Raw genomic sequence first — 16,822 nt, forward strand, 5'->3', positions numbered from 1 at the left:
ACCCCTGCCTGATTGCCCTGCAGGAAGGTGACCAGCGGTGGTGGCAGAAGGGGTGGGGCCAGTGAGTGGGCAGCACCAAGCAGGCAAAGGCAATGCCAGTAGGGGCCCCCCCATTTGCCCCGCCAGTCACCCCACAGATCACCCCTGATTGCCAGTCAGGCCTAGGAACCGTACCTGTGCACAAATTTCATGCACCAGGTCTCTAGTATAAAATAAAATCCTGGGAGTGAAGATATAAGCAAAAAAGAGGAAGGATGAAAGAAAAATAATAAGATGAGGCAATGTGGAAAGATCAAGATCAATGTTACTTTGCTACACACCTGTAACTTTTTTATGTAGTATAACATTTCATCATAGTAACAAAATTATGAGGTATTATTATATTGATTTTGTCAAGAAGTAAACAAAAGTCCATAGAAATTATGTCAGTTGAATGAGATTGCATTGCTGCCAATAGGCAGAACCAAAATTTGAATTTGAATCTAAATCAAATATTTTTCCCCCTGCTCCTCACTGATACTATTAATTAGCAAGGTAGGGAAAAGATTGGGAAAATAACCTTTTAAAAAAAAAGAATCTCTTCGCTAAAATCAGATCCAGAATCCTAGAGCTAACAAGGTCACGAGAGGCCAGCTAGTCAAAGGTCTTAAGTCTACAGATAAGAAAGTCAAGGACTAGGGAAGACAGGTACCATGTCCAGGGCACTGCAACTATTAATGGCAGAGCCAAAGCTAGAAAATCCAGGTGCCTGATTTATGGTCCACTATAAGAGTTTAAACTAGAAAACTGCCTTCTTTGGTGAATTATGTCCTCTTCTATTTCGTATCTTTTGCCCATTTCTTATTGTGTGTACTTTATATATTTTAAGTACAAGTTCTTTGTCAGATATAAGGTTTGCAAATATTTTCTGCCAGTCTGAAACTTGTATTTTCATCTTCTGAATAACGTCTTTCTAAGGGAAAAATGTTTTGTTTTGTTTTACTTTTGAAATCCAAGTTGTTAACTTTTCTTTTTAAGGGTGATGATTTTGGTGTCAATCTAGGAACTCTTCAACTAAGCTTTAGGTTCTACAGATTTTTTTCAAAGTAATTTTCTAGAAATTGTACAGCCTTATGTTTTCATTTAAATCTATGATTTATTTTGAATTTGATCATTTTTTTAAAGTTTTTAGTAGGAACAGATTTTTATAGAGATGGGGAAAAAAGTATTTATAATGACTCTCCAAACCCATTATCTAGATTTAACATCATGTAATGAAAAAGGAAGGTGGGACAAATGGGGTAAATGTTTAAATTATCAGTTACCTAAAAGAGGGATCGATCAAATGCAATAATTGGAACTTGATTGGACCATAGTTTGAATAGAATAACCATGAAACACAGTTTGAGACAACTAGGAAAAGCTGAATATGAATGAGAACAGGATTAGTGATATTAATAAAATAGTAAGTTTTATCGGGTGTGATAATAATCTTGTCATTAGGAAGAAAATGTCCTTACTTTTTAGAAATACTAAGTCTTTTAGTAGTAAAATGTCATGATTTCTGCTATTTTTCAAAATTTAGCAAAAAAAAAAAAAAAGATGAAGTAAATATGATGAAATATTACCAGTTGTTCACTGGCTTGCTGATGGCACTGAGGCAGTTGTCTGAACATCTTGGTCTTCAAAGTACTACATATGAGATAAAGGGCCAGTAACCAGATAAATTATGAAGTAGAGCTTAAGACAGACTTTTCTGAGAAAGTGAAAATGGAGGTAGCAGTGAAAGTTTGGTTCATTTCATCTCGTGGATATTTACTCAACAATTGAGCACTTAATGCATACAAAATACTGTTGATTATTTTGGGAAATTCAAAGGTTTGTAGAGCAATTCCTCCTTTCAAGGAAACAGAATAAGGTCCTTGAAAAGTTACTATGTGTGGTAGGAAGGATTTTGAAATGGGAGGTTGGGAAGGGTCAGAGGGCATCTAGGTCATCTAAATTGAATGTGCTCATTTACTCATTCATTCATTCATTCATTCATTGACTGAATACTTGTTAAGCATGGGGATGCACAATACCTTAATAAGGCCAATTAATAAAATGCATAAGGTGTTGGATTATCCCTAATTCAGGGCAGAGTTTTCTTCTATCTTAAATTGAGCCAGGCTTTATTTTCAGAATGATTTACGCATTTGTTTTCCTAAGGCTCCTCTATGTAACAAGAGCAAAAACTAAGGGATGAAACCAACAAAAATTAATTTCCTCACAGTTTTGGAGGCTAGAAGTCTGAAATCAAGGTGCTGGCAGGACGAGGATCTTTCTAGTGGCTCTGCAGGAGGCTGCTCCATGCCTCTTTCAAGCTTCTCATGGTTGCTGGCAAAGCTTGGTGTTCTTTGTTTTGAGGAAAATCTCTGTCTCTGTTGTCACATGTCTATCTTTTCCATGTCCCTCTCCTATTTTTAGAGTTTAAAATATTACATGTCTCCTTTTCCTCTCACTTCTTTTTTAAATATATTTTTATTGAATCCAGAGAGGAAGGGAGAGGAAGAGGAATATAGAAACATCAATGATGAAAGAGAATCATGGATTGGCTACTTACCTGAATGCCCCCCCACTGGGGATAGAGCCTGCAAGCCAGGCATATGTTTTACCTGACAATGAATCGAACTGGTGACCTTTTGGTTTCTGGGTTAATGCTCAACCACTGAGCCACACTGGGTTGAGCCCTCTCCTCTTATAAGGCTGCCAGTTATCTATACTAATAAAAGGGTAATATGCTAATTAGACCGGGAGACCCTTTGGACAAAGCCATGGTGGCGGGCACCCAAGGTAGAGGCCCTTAGGGGGGGATCAGGCTGGTGAGGGAGGGCAGTTGGGGGAGAGGAGTTGGGGTTAATCAGGCCATTGAGGGAGCAGTTGGGATGAGCAGGTTGGGGTGGGGGGGCAATTGGGAGTGATCAGGCTAGAAGTGGGGACAGTTGTGGTTGATCAGGCTGGCAGGCAGAGTGGTTAGGGGCAATCAGGCAGGCAGGCAGGTGAGTGATAAGGAGCCAGTGGTCCCTGATTGCAAGAGGGATGACCCTAGATTGGAGGGGTCCTAGATTGGAGAGGATGCAGTCCGGGCTAAGGGACAACCTCCTCCCACCCCCCTTCCCCAGAAACAAATTTCATGCACTGGGCCACTAGTATTAAATGAAAGGCCCGCTCTATTCCAGAATGACCTCATCTTAACTTATTATATCTTCAATAACTTTATTTCCAAATAAGGTCACATGCTGAGGTGCTGAGGGTTAGGACTTCAACATATTTGGTGTTGAGGGGGGGACAATTCAACTCTAGCAACCTGAGATCCTAAAATTAATTTCTTCTATAAACTGTGTGCCTGGGGTTTAGCTCACTTAGAGTTGAAGTTTTAAGAAGAAATCTTTTAGGATTTCATTTAACGACACATTTGTGCCTCTGTTTAGTGAATCAACCCCTCTTAGGTTTCTTGGCAAATGAGCTATTTTTACCTGCACAGAACTAAGAAGGAGCTGATGGTATTTAAAAATCAGACTGCCAACTGGTTGGAATTATGAATTCAGGTCCTTGTTTAACATCTTCCTGAACAGTTGTCCGCCACTATCACAGCACAGGAGTCCTGATTTCAGCTGAGCAGACACGTTCTGAACATTTGCTGTGCAGGGCCCCCCAGTCAGGCAGCTCAGGCCTCTTACCTAGAAGAGGCTCAGTAAACGTCAGTCAAAAGAGAGTGCTGTGAAGAAGCAGAAATGATTCTGACCTTGGGATACTATGAAGTTTATTTCAATTATTCAGCTACATCCTGCACACCCCTGTGAGAAATGCTCACCTGTTGGAATTCAAATAATGGACTCGGAGACAGAAGTATGGCAAAAATGAGACTTTTAATATGCTCTCGCTCTTGAGAGCGGATGTCTGCCTGGTTGTTCAGGCACCTGGGGCAGCAAACAGCGGCAGCAAACAGCCCATTTATTCAGTCCTTTCTCCAGTACCTCACCAGCTGAACCATAGGATCATCTGTTTCATATAAATAGAAAAATTACAAAATAAAAGATACCTACTTAGTGGAAATAAAAATACTAGCATATAGTTCTCTTAACATATTTTATAGATAAGAATGCCACCAGTGCTTGCTATTTTTCTTATCTCTTTCTTTCACATAGGGAGATAGACTTGGGCTAGACTGAGCTTGTGCAATTTTTACCAGTGGCACTGAGACTGGGCTGCAGGCAATGCCATTCTACAGCTTGTAGTCAACACCTCCGCACCCACATCTAAACAGAGGTTAATCAATAAAGCTGTCAGCCATTGAAGAGCTGGCGCTATGCCCTCTAAACCTAAGGGCCAGGGAGCGGCTTGTCCCACGTCCTCACATGCTGGTGTCAACATAAAATACAGCTTTGTTTGGAGATTTCCATGACACTCTCTAAACAGGGTGGAGACACCCTAATTTAAAACCCTTTAAATCCTGGAGATTGAATTGCAAAATGGTCAAGAAAAAGGATATGGGAATTTCTCCTTTGCCTTTTGAGGTCTGAGCTCAGCGGGAGTTTTCAAGGGAGGAGGACAACTTCACTTTCCTTTCCTCTGGAGTTCCACAGACTCAGTCTGAGGACAGCTTGTTTTAAGTGTGGCTTGTCAGTAGAGGTTGGACACCCAGGGTGGCTTAAGTTACTAAACCGAATGTGGAATCCAGTCCTTCTCTTGAAGACATCCAGTGGTCCAGCTGCCCTGCTTGGGTAATTACTCTGGGTTTTGAAATCCACAGCTTTGTCCAAGAGCAATTTGATTCACAGACTCTCAACGTAGGCACTTACCTGTCAGTTCTTTCTCAGATGCATTTAGCAACAGCTGTGACTGGGGTTTGACACTGAAGCTTAATAATAAATTAAAGCACTGACTCCCTATTTTATAAGAACACACACACTTTTTTCCTCTTTGTTATTTTTTATGATGTGCATAGGCTTGAGCCAAGTGTTTCTGGACTTCAAGAGTGTTTCTTGTTTTTCTTTTTTTTCTCAAATCTGGCACCTCGAGTATTGCATGACAGGGTTGATTCAGAAGCAATCTCCAAGCCATCAACTTGGGGGGCCCAACCAGGCCTAAATCAAAACCATCATGACCAGCCCTGGGGAAATGTAAAGTTTGAGCACAAGCTTTGTAATGGGGGCACGATGCCAGGGACCCTCCTCTGTGTTGTAAGGAGCTCAGGGTACGCAATTAGATGTTCTGGAATGCCATGTCCTCTGCTAGGCTTCCAGAGAGTTGTCTGTATGTAGCTTATTGCTCCTGGAATTTTTTTTTTAAAATTGAGACTCCCCCCCAAAAAAAATGAAAACAAAGAGTTAGATATCTTTAAGAAAACCATTTGCCTAAGTAGTGAGCTCTGAACAGCTAAAACTCCTGTCTGACCCTCAGACCACATCTCCATTGCTTTCACTGGCTCCCTTTCTACAACTCATAGACCAGACCATTTGGATTTTTTTATTCAAAGAACGTTGACTTTTGTTCACTGCTTATAAGAATACTGACCTCTGACACCCAACTCGTCTTCAGGATGCACAAGCCATGACTCAGATGCACAAAGAGCCTAGCCCATGTTGACTTCTCACATATGAAAGAAGGATTTTTATCTTTTACCTCATTCCTTTGGCCTTTCATTCCCAATTCTCCATATAAATAATAAAGACCTATGATAACAAACGCTCCTTTGCAAGTCCCTGTTCTGTGCTTCAGTTGTGTTCTTTGGTGTGTGTGTTTGTTTGTTTGTTTGTTTTATCTCAAATGTAGGTGCTAGACTCAATTATGCCCAATGTTTATTTTGACTCTGAAATTGTTTCTATGATTGATATTTTAGTGCCTCCTTCCTAAAAAGGAACTTTCTTAACCACATGGAAAGTATCGTATTGTAAATAAGGAAATAGTGCAGACGACTAAAGCCCTTACAGTTTTTCTTAATTCCCCACTAATGACCAATCTCACAGGACTCTTAAAATTTTTAAATGTCTCAGAAATCCGACTGTAAGGAAGCAATAATACCAATGCAAAGAAGAATATTGGTGATTTCTATCATGAAATCCTCATTATTAGTGGTAACCAATCTATAGCTCAAAGAGCGAGGTTCTTCTTTTTTTTATACTCCTTCCAATTTCCTCCCTTTCAATGCCACTCTTTCCCTTTTCTTCTACTTTCCCCTTCTCTCTTTTCCTATCATTTAATGTCAGTTTTAACAGTATCGACACTAAATATTGGTGTGCTCAGAATTGCACCTGAATAATAAATTGCACTGGCTACTGAGTTATTGGCTATTAGCTCCAAATTCACAAATTTTCCTGCTCTGTGAATGTAGACCTGGTACCTTGAAGTACTTTTCCTTTGCTGGTTGGATGAAGTTTAAGCTTTGTGGGGTGACTCAGTAGAGCCATTTCAGGAAAAGGATTTGCTTCCTGGTTGTGGTATGATCCTCTTGGAGAGACTTCTCCAGTGTTCCATGGCTTCAGTGAGCTTCCTCTCCAGTGTCCAATCTCAGAAATGAGGGCAACTTCTCCAGCATTTGGCTGCTACTGTGCCTGTGGTACCTCCAGCTTCTCCATTAAGGACTCAAACAGCTTCTCCAGTGCTCAGCTCCTATAGTATGTGACAGTCAGCAGTGCCAGCCATCCAGCAGCTTTCCTTGGCATGCTAGTGATGAGATACTTCCCTGTGAACAGCTTTCCGGAGCATCCTAGAGGACAGATTTCTGGCACATCCCAGGATGGGGATTTCTAGCAAGTTCTGAAGCGTGACATCACAGAGACACAGCCCTGTCCTCTCCAATAAGATCAGGGTCTCAGCCTGGTATGTATGCAGGGATGTGCACTTTTGGGGGCCTCTTTATCTCAGCTTTAGGAGGAGTGCCTATTCTCTGCCATTTTTATATCTTTTACAGTTTTATTGAGTTCTTACTGGTCTATCTTTGATTACACCAGTGGCAGTTATAATTAGTAATTATTTACATTAACCTCTCCCTGAGCAAGTTACTGTGTGGTTTCTCCCTCCCAATTAGACCCAGACTGCTGCAGGTACCTTGGCAAAAAGGGAGAACAGAATGCTTTTCCTTTTTAAAGTAAATTTTAATCTTCTGCTGGAAGCAAGAAATGAACACATGCAGAAAGTATATAAATAAGAAGAGAATCAAGTAGAGATCTGAGTGTAGAGTAAGTCAGGAAGGGAAAAGAGATCGCAACCTTCTTCACTGGGCACTCTGTTTTCTCCAATCAGTTAACACCGGAAGGTTCTGGGACCCAGACCTTCAGCCTCTGCTATCGGCATTCACTGCTTTCACTTCACTGCTGAATCATATCCAGTGCTCAGGCTGTAAATACAGTCCTCATGCTGTCAACTCCCAAGTTTATGTTTTCAGCTTTGACTTATTTCCTAAACCACAGCTGCCCAATAATATTTCTACCCAAATAGAAATCTCAAAATCAACATGTCTGATCTTTGCAAAGTCATTCTTATTCATAATGAAACCTTGTGTCCACCATTGATTTCTCCCCTTTTCTCACAATGCTCATCCAATATGCCAGGGAATAACTATTGAGCCTACTTTCAGAGTGTATTCAAAATCTAGTTGTTCCCCTCCCTCCTCCCCCACTCTGATACAAACATCCTAGTCTAACCACCATCCCTTGTCAGTTAAATTGCTGCAACAGTCTCCTAACTCAGCGTTTTTCAACCGCTGTTCCGCGGCACACGATGTTGCCTGGTGTGCCATAGGTGCAGACAAGACAAGAATTTTATAATTTTTCACTATTTTGTTTACTTAATATTTCATAATAAAGTAATTATAAAATACTTTCTTTGTGTTTCTTTGATTCCTATTCAAGAGAATTACTTTATATATAGTCAATATAGGCACAAAGTTAAATTTTTTAACATTTTCTAATGGTGGTGTGCCTCGTGATTTTTTTCATGAAACAAGTGTGCCTTTGCCCAAAAAAGGTTGAAAAACACTGTCCTAACTGGTAGTCCTGGTTCTATACAGGCACACTTTGGATTTATTGACCACCTCCACAAAGTAAATATAGCAAGAAAGTGAACCACACACATTTTTTTGGTTTCCCAGTGCATATAAAAGTTATGTTTACATGAGACTTTAATTTTGTAAGTGTGCAATAGGATCATGTCTTAAAAATCAATGTATGTATCTTAATTTAAAAATACTTTATTGTTAAAACATGCTAAACAGTCAGAGCCTTTAGCCAATCCCAATTGTTTTGGTGGTGAAGGATCTTATCTTCAATTTGTGGAAAAATGCAAGATCTGCAAAGTGTAATCAAACGAGGTATGCCTTCTGCAGTCTATTCTCTACACGACAACCAGAGTGGTTGCCAGGGTTTAGGGAAGTAGTATATGGAGGAGGTATATGAGTGTGGTTATAAAAAGTCAGCACAAGAGATTCTTGTGGTGATGTAATTGTTCTGTATCTTGACTGAGGTGGTGGACACATGAACTCATATGTGTGGTAAAATTCCATGGAACTAAATATACACAGAAAAATTCACGTGCACATGGGCACATGCATACAAATCACAGCTAAAAGCAAAACTGGGGAGATCTGAACAGGTTGGTGGGTCGTATTAATGTCAATTTCCTGATTGTGATATTGCACTATAGTTTTGCAAGTTTTCACCACTCAGGAAATGAGACAAACAGTGTAAAGGGTACAGGAACCCTCTGTATTATTCTTACAATTGCATGTGAATCTACAATTAGCTTAAAATAAAAAGTTTAATTTAAAAAAATGTTAGCTCCAGCCCAGCCAGGTGGCTCAGTGGTTGAGTGCACTAGAAGGTCACGGTGGTTAGATTCTCAGCCAGGCTCAATCCAGTTGCAGGCTCAATCCCCAGTAGGAGGCATGTGGGAGGCAGATTATAGATGATTCTCATCATTCATATTTCTCTCTCTCTCTCTCTTCCTCTCAAAAATATATATTTTTTTTTTTCTTTTTTAAATCCTGGCTCCTCCCACCCCACCCCCCAAAAAAATGGTTGGCGGATGACGGGTGGAGGTTATTCTATTCAGGCTTTTATAGACTCTAATATCAATCCTTTTTAGAAAAAGTAAGAGAGAGGGAAGTTGATTAAGCCTTGGTCTACATAGGATTTTCTTACCCAGGTGTGGTTTGTTTTGCGTCTAAGTTATATCTGACTACTTGGTAGAAAGGAAGGGAAGTATAGATAGGTAATACCTATGGTATTTTTAGATTTGTTTCTTGCCAGAGAGTATCACTCCCATGAAGATGCTTTCTTAATTGTAGCAGGGAATTCTTATACACTCACAAATTAAGAGATTAGGGTTTTGCCGAAACCGGTTTGGCTCAGTGGTAGAGCATCGGTCTGCGGACTGAAGGGTCCCGGGTTCAATTCCGGTCAAGGGCATGTACCTTGGTTGTGGGCACATCCCCGATGGGGGGTGTGCAAGAGGCAGCTGGTAGATGTTTCTCTCTCATCGATGTTTCTAGCTCTCTATCCCTCTCCCTCTCTGTAAAAAATCAATAAAATATATTTTTTTTTAAAAAAGAGAGAGAGAGAGAAAGAGATTAGGGTGTCAACCAGACACAGTGAAGCCAGAATTCAAACCCATGTGATGAAACACCATGTTCTTCCTATTGGCCCATCTACCTCATTTTAGACATTCCAAAGCACTGTTATAAACAGTGTGGTAAAATTATGAACACATCTGAAAGTCAGAACATACTAGACAGTTATAACAGTTCTCCTTTATGTCTGAAAGAGAAGAAAGGCTTGTATCTTCAGGTCATATACAAGCCAACAAATGGGTGGATTCCAATGTATTTTTAAGAAGTAAAATACCTTGCACTTGAGTTGTGTCCCAGACCTTGGTCCAGTGATTTACTGGGGGGGGGGAGGAGATTTAGGAAGGACGGAACAAAAGGAGAAAGGAACACTAATGAAATCTTTTGTTTAGAAAGGAGAGAGAAAGGAAAGAAAATTTTATTAGACTCCTTTTATGAGGCATGTATTTTTCCATCTTGATTACACAATAACTGAGAGGTGACTGCCTTTCTCATTGTTATTCAGATGAGAAAATAAGGCTTAAAGAAGTGTAATTTTCTCAAGTTTACACAGCTAAATAGTGTTTGATTACAAGTCATTCTGCAGCCAAACCAGAATTCATAATGAGTCACAGTTCCAAACTTGTTCTGGCCTCATTAATGCCCAAAGTAGGGTGATAAGGCTACAATTTCTTTTAGGGCAAGAACCTTAGAAACACCATTTTTGATATGTTATGGTATTTGTTAATGGTTCTGGCAACTTCGGGTACTGAGGTAAACTGCCCATGGTGGCTTTTTTATTTTAAATCTAAATGTCAAAGACCTATAAGCCCGAGAGCTTATAATTTACAACTTCTTTTGAGGGGAAATGGATTTACACATAGTCTCAATATGTCAGGTTTAATAGTAAAGTAGTTACCCAGAAATTGCAAATCTGAGATTTCTGCATTACAAATAGAATTCAAAAATAGTTGAATTAAGGGTTTAGAAATCTGCTATGTTTGGATTAGTTATCCCCATTTTATTTTTTTCAGATGTGCTTAATTTTATGGTGTAACTAAAGATTTTGTTTGTCTATTGCATGATCAAGACAAAATATTTTTTTCTAGTCTTCCAAAAAACTTTCCTGAGTTTTGATGAGTTTTTAAGGTTTTTGTTTTACAAAGTATGAATCAAAAAAAAAATGTTAAGGTTGTACCACATAGCAAGCATACAGCTATTGAAAAATAAAGTATATAATATGCATATAATAAATATTAAATTGTATACCTATGTTACTGTTGGAAACATTTTTTGTTGTTGTTGACTAATAAAGTGCAATGCTTTACTCTCCATTATTAAAGTAGGAGATGGAGATTTAAAAAAAAAAAATCAAGCCCAAAACATCTGGATAAAAGAGAACCTAGGGTTTGTAACCAGCTGTGAAGGCTTGAGCAAGGTGCTAAATCAACTAAATTGTAGTTTATTCCTTTGAGATAAGGAACCTGGACTTTATCCACTCTCCCTCCTTTTCTTTATAACTTGCCTCATTCCAACAAAGATTCCAGGCATTTGACTTGGTCTAAAGAAACTTTGTTTCCCTTCTTACCATGATTCTACTAATAGCTTCATGCAAATGGCTATTCAACTTTTTTTTATTATTATTATCAAATATCCTTCCAAGATTTTATTCCCTTTATACTTTCATCTATTTTTTTTTAATTAAAGAAGAATATCATATGTTATCTGGAGAGGCGGGATGTGTAACTTCGATGTCATACTCATGCCTCTGTTCTATCTGAGGGTGAACATGTATACTGTGATTCTATCCTGACCTGATTTAAAATGATTAGATTTGGTTTTGTAACTCAACAATCAACTCAGTCCAAAATAGAAAATAAAACACAACCTTTCCCTTAATTTATAGAGCAATTGTGCTTCTTTACAGTAAGTGCTATCATAACATTGCCCAAGTTGTTTCAAAGATTAGGCTCACACACTCATTTTCCATTTCCCCTACGTATCAGAATTAAACTCCTTTTAGCCCTAAACAGCAGAGCTACATACACCAAGTGACTTATGTTTTCCTAAGCTCCAGTGTGGAGACTTTCTGACAGCAAATGGGTGAATTGAACTCTTGAGAAAAACCAGTTTCAGTGGCTCAGAGGCTGAGCCAAATGAAGGCTGCTCCCTCTTACCCTGTGGTCTCCACACCTGGCGCTGATTACTTCAGTAATAAGGAAGTTAAGCTTTGAGTGTTGTTTCTAAATCTTGAGTGAAAACAAATTGAATTTGTGGTGTCAGGAATTACATACCAGAGTTACCTAAACTATGTACTGCAGAATAATCATGTTAATCCAGATGATAACCAACCTCCCTTTGGAAAGGGTACCATAGTCATATAAATGCTTGGGTTTCTGTATATGATTGTGCCTCTGGCAGATTCAAAAAGCCCATCAGGACATTGAAGGTTTCTGAGAATTTCAGCAGTGAAGAGCCTGATTCACTCAGTTTCTTAAACATGCCTAAGAATAAAAGTATTTTATATCATAGATAATCTTTCAGCATCCCGAGGCAATAACATAGTGAACACTTACTGTATTAATAACAGTTCTTTCTCCCAACCACAAAGCTTGGTATATAGTAAACACCTAATAAATATTTTTGAAAATCAAATAAGTACATGAGTGAATGAATTCACATGTCAGGACATATAGGATTGCCAGCCAGGCCTAAGGACCTTACTTGAGCACAAATTTTATGCATCGGGCCTCTAGTCCTCTAATTAGAGAGACAGACATTAACATAGAGAATCATAGAGATTAAAATAAAATATAAATGTTAAAGGCGTTTTTTAAGAGAATGTAGTAAAGAAATGAGCCCAGACCTGGGAGTTATGGAAGGCTTCCCTAGGAAGTGATGATTGAACTGGCGGTGAAAGATAGAATAAGAGTTAACTAAACAGATGATGGTGAGAAGTGGGATTGTAAAGAGCTTTTGGAAATGCCCACATGAAGGTAGGAGCATGGCTTGCTAGAGGAACTCAGAGAATTCCTTGAAGGCTGGCATAATTTATCCTTTTTTAAATCCCAGTGAGGTCTAGTACATAATCACACTCAAAAACTGTTGAATGAATGGCAGACAGTGCCAAGGTACTACTCTCTTTCTGGTGCCAGAGGCATGGGCCCGCTGCCCAAAGCACAAAGCAATTGTAGCCCTCACACCCCAAAGCTTGTCCTATAGCAAAGCTCAAAAAAATGCCATAAACTTTCCTTAAAAAAAAAAAGATTCATTATTTGAGTGCATTTTCATTCCTGGTTCTTTTGTGTATTCATTTGCCTATTTGCCAAATTTTGAGCACCTGACTGTCCTAGTCAGCACAGAGGATTTTAAAAATTATGAAAGCATTGGGGAAAAGGGGAGAGGGGGATGTGGGAAGAGACTGAACATAAACTGTGCACCTATGGATGAGGACAATGGGGAGTGGGGAAAGGGCAGAGGGTGGGGTGGGAACCTGGTGGAGGAGAGCAATGGTGGGGGGAGGGGAGGGAAGGAACATTTGTAATAATATGAACAATAAAAACTTATTAAATAAATAAATAAATAAATTATGAAAGCATAGCCACAGGCTCAAACACCTTTTTTGTCTACCAGTAGTCATAACACAGGACAAAAGAAAAAGTCTGGGTTGCATGGCTGAGATAAAATGAAATATTGAGAGTGAAGGGGAGTGAGAGATCTCTTTAGGCAGAAGGTATTTGGGAAAAGGAGGTAGTAGTAAAGTTATGCCTTGATTGAAAGACATAAAAGAATTTTGACAAGTAGATGTAGAAGTGGGGGAAAGGGTAATGCCATTTCTGGTTGAAAACAAAATGTGAACAGTGATAAAGGAAAAGGACAAAATGTGGGTGAGAAAGAGCAAAAAAAAATCTAGTTTAGTAAGACCATGAAAAATAGCAGGATGAAGGTCTGCTAGAGAGGATATAGATAATCAGCTTTGAATGTATTCTTAAAGATTTAATGCGTTTTTCCTGTTGACAAAGACATGAAGTTAAACCTTTCCACAGCCATCCCTCAGTACTTGGGGGGATTGGTTCCAAGACCTGCTCAAACATCCAAATCCTTGATGCTCAAATCCCTTACATAAAATGGTGTAGCATTTGCACAAAGCCTACGCACTCTATCCTCCCGTATGCTTTAAATCATCTCTAGATTATTTAACACCTAATATAATGCAAATACTATGTAAATAGTTATACTGTATTACTTAGGAAGTAATGAGAAGGGAAAAAAAAAACCAGTTTGAATATGTTCAGTACAGATGCAAACATCACAGGCCTAACTACATAGTACATGTCAGCAACAACATAACATTTCCTTCTCCCCCCCAAATATATGTATTTTTAATCCTCTCCTGGGGATATTTTTTTTTTCTATTGATGGTTTAGGAAGAGTCAAAAGGAAGGAGGGAGTGGGAGAGAAAGACAGACCGAGAAAAAAACTTTGATGTGAGAGAGAGACACTGATTGGTTGCCTTGAGCAGACACCTCAACTGGGACCCTGGGATTGAATCTGCAACCAAAGTGCTGGCCCTTGATTGGGAATTGAAACCTCCCACGGGAATCAAACACAAGATCCTTCAGTCTCTGAGCCATTGCTCTAACCACTGAGTGAACTGGCCAGGGCTTAAATATTTTTGATGCCAGAGTTTGTTGAATCTGCAGAAGCAGAAGTCAAAGATAAGACAGCCAACTTTATTCAGAGTTAAGTCTTAGAAGGATCATTTTGACAGAAATGTAGGAAATTCACTGAGTGAGAGAGGAATGGGATAGAGGGGCTGTTAGGTATTTGTAACAATTCAATTAAGAGATACAGAACATCTTAACGAGAGCCAGAGATGAATTTGAGTGACATGGCAAAGAAGGAATCACAACCTTGTAGGGACTAGAGGTTGAAGGGAAGTAAAAGAAGCTGAAGGTAGTGTCGGGTGCCATTCATTAACTGAGGATGTAAAACAGGAGGTGGGCTTGGAGGGAACATGATGGAAGTGGTCCTATCAAAAGAACACAGTACCAGTTTATGCTTACACTTAAATCAAATCCTATTTCCAAATATAACTGTTTATGTGTTGTGTTCCAATCCAAACCACCAGAAAGTAGTTTGTTTTACAACCATGTTAGCACCCTATTCAAAAATCTCTGTGACCTGTCCAATTTAAACACCTCATTGGAGCACTTCTCCCAGGAGGGTTATGGTCTATGATCCACCTTCAAGTGTATATTCTACAGCTAAGACTGAACTGTTGGTTAGATACAGCATACACTTTAGTTAAATTTGTTAGTTCTGTTCAAAGAATTAATGTCAAAATCACACTTCTTTGTTATTAACAAGGAATCATAGAGATTCCTTAAAGAATCACCTGGACATGACACTATCTTGAAGCCTTTGGCAGAGCTAATTTTGTATGCCATCCTTTCTTTTTATATCCACATGAGACCCTATAGATCCCTATTATTCTGTTTTGCATCAAATGTCTGTTTAATTATCTTATTCATCTAACGCAATTACAATTTCTATGAGTAGAGAGAAAATCTATACCCCCTTGATTTCTTGCTCATACAGGTATTCAGGAAACTTTATTAAAACCAGGTATCTGCTAACATTCATATGTGATACTAAAAGAAAAGTTCAAGAGGAAAATACAAATTTCTAAATTGTTCACTAATAACGACCATAGAAATTACACTTGGTTTGAGGGGAGCAATCCGAGATGCTAGATTAGAACAATGTTTCTCAAACTTTAATGGGAGTAAAAATCATCTAGGGATCTTATTAAGCCCTAATTCCTGGTCCCAGCTTGAGATTTTAACTCAGTGGGTTTGGGGCCATGAATTTGTTTCTAAGTAATGCTGATACTGCTGGACAGTGGATGACATACTGAGTAGCTCTATTGCAAAGGGTAAGTCTAATGTCATAATGTCTAGACTTAAATTCTAGCACCAGAATTTGCTAGCTTTGTGATACGGAGGTACCAAATCTCTAAGCCTGAGTACTCACCTGTAGAATGGTAATAAATAAGGGACTCCCCACCCCCTCTGCCCCCACCAACTTGGTACTGACATGAGAATTAAATTGTATATACAATGTGCTTCTGGCAGTACCTGACACATGGTATGTACTCAAATATTAGATGTTGGTGTGCAATAATACCAATAAGTCAACAGATTCCTAAAGAACAGGGTCATTCAAATACAGCCTATGGGCCAAATCTGACCTACTGCCCATATTGGTAATGCTAATGAACTAAGTCTTAATTTTTTTAATGATTGAAAAATGTTAAAAGAATATTTTGCAACGTGGAAATTATATGAAATTTAAATTTCAGTGTCCGTAAAGTGTTATTGGAATACAGCACACATTTGTTACATATTGCTTATGGAAGCTTTTATGCTATAATGGCAGAGTTGAAGTCTTACAATACTATTCAGTGGCTCTAGTTTTAATGTGATTGTGTCAAGGTAATGGATTCTAAGAAACTGATAATAAAAATTGGGGGGGAAAGACAAATTTTAGGTATAAGTGGTAAAATGGAATAATTATCATCAAAATGTCTCAAACCAGAAAATGTTATTAGATGTTCCAACCTACTTTTTTTGTTTTTTAAAGAAGCAATATTTATTGTCCTTTTTCTGATTAGAAAAGCAATACATGATTAGGGTATTTGGAAAATACAATAGTATACAGCATGTAAATCACATTCTCAACAGTAGAGATAGCCACATTTAAACATTTACTTTTACAAAATTGGAATGTTATTGTATAAATTGCCTATATATTTTTAACGTATAATTTCTCTAATATCCTCATATTCTTAAGAACATTGTGCTTAATGGGTAATAATGTTCCATTACTTAGTAATACCATAATTCAATTATTGCTCTCAAAAGATTTTATTATTTATAATGCTATAACAAATTTCTGAAAATCTGTTTTCCTGCTATGATAAAGTACTGTTAAAAAAAAACTAAGTTTTCTAAATTGGGGCTGATTTGGGCTGCTGTAAAGGAAAATAGAAGAGTAGAGATGAGGTGTAGGCCAATCTTTCTTCATTTTCTAGATTGCTAAACCACACCAATTTTGGGGATTTCTACCTCATGTAAACTCAAATGACTTATTATCTTTACTCACTGTATTTGTCCCCCACTCCCAATATAATCCATACCATTACAATCAGGTAATGTTTTATTTCAAATTCCCCCTTCCCTTAAAAAAAAAAAAAAA

Source organism: Pipistrellus kuhlii, unplaced genomic scaffold, assembly GCF_014108245.1.
Source record: "Pipistrellus kuhlii isolate mPipKuh1 unplaced genomic scaffold, mPipKuh1.p scaffold_m20_p_14, whole genome shotgun sequence".
NCBI classification, from domain to species: domain Eukaryota; kingdom Metazoa; phylum Chordata; class Mammalia; order Chiroptera; family Vespertilionidae; genus Pipistrellus; species Pipistrellus kuhlii.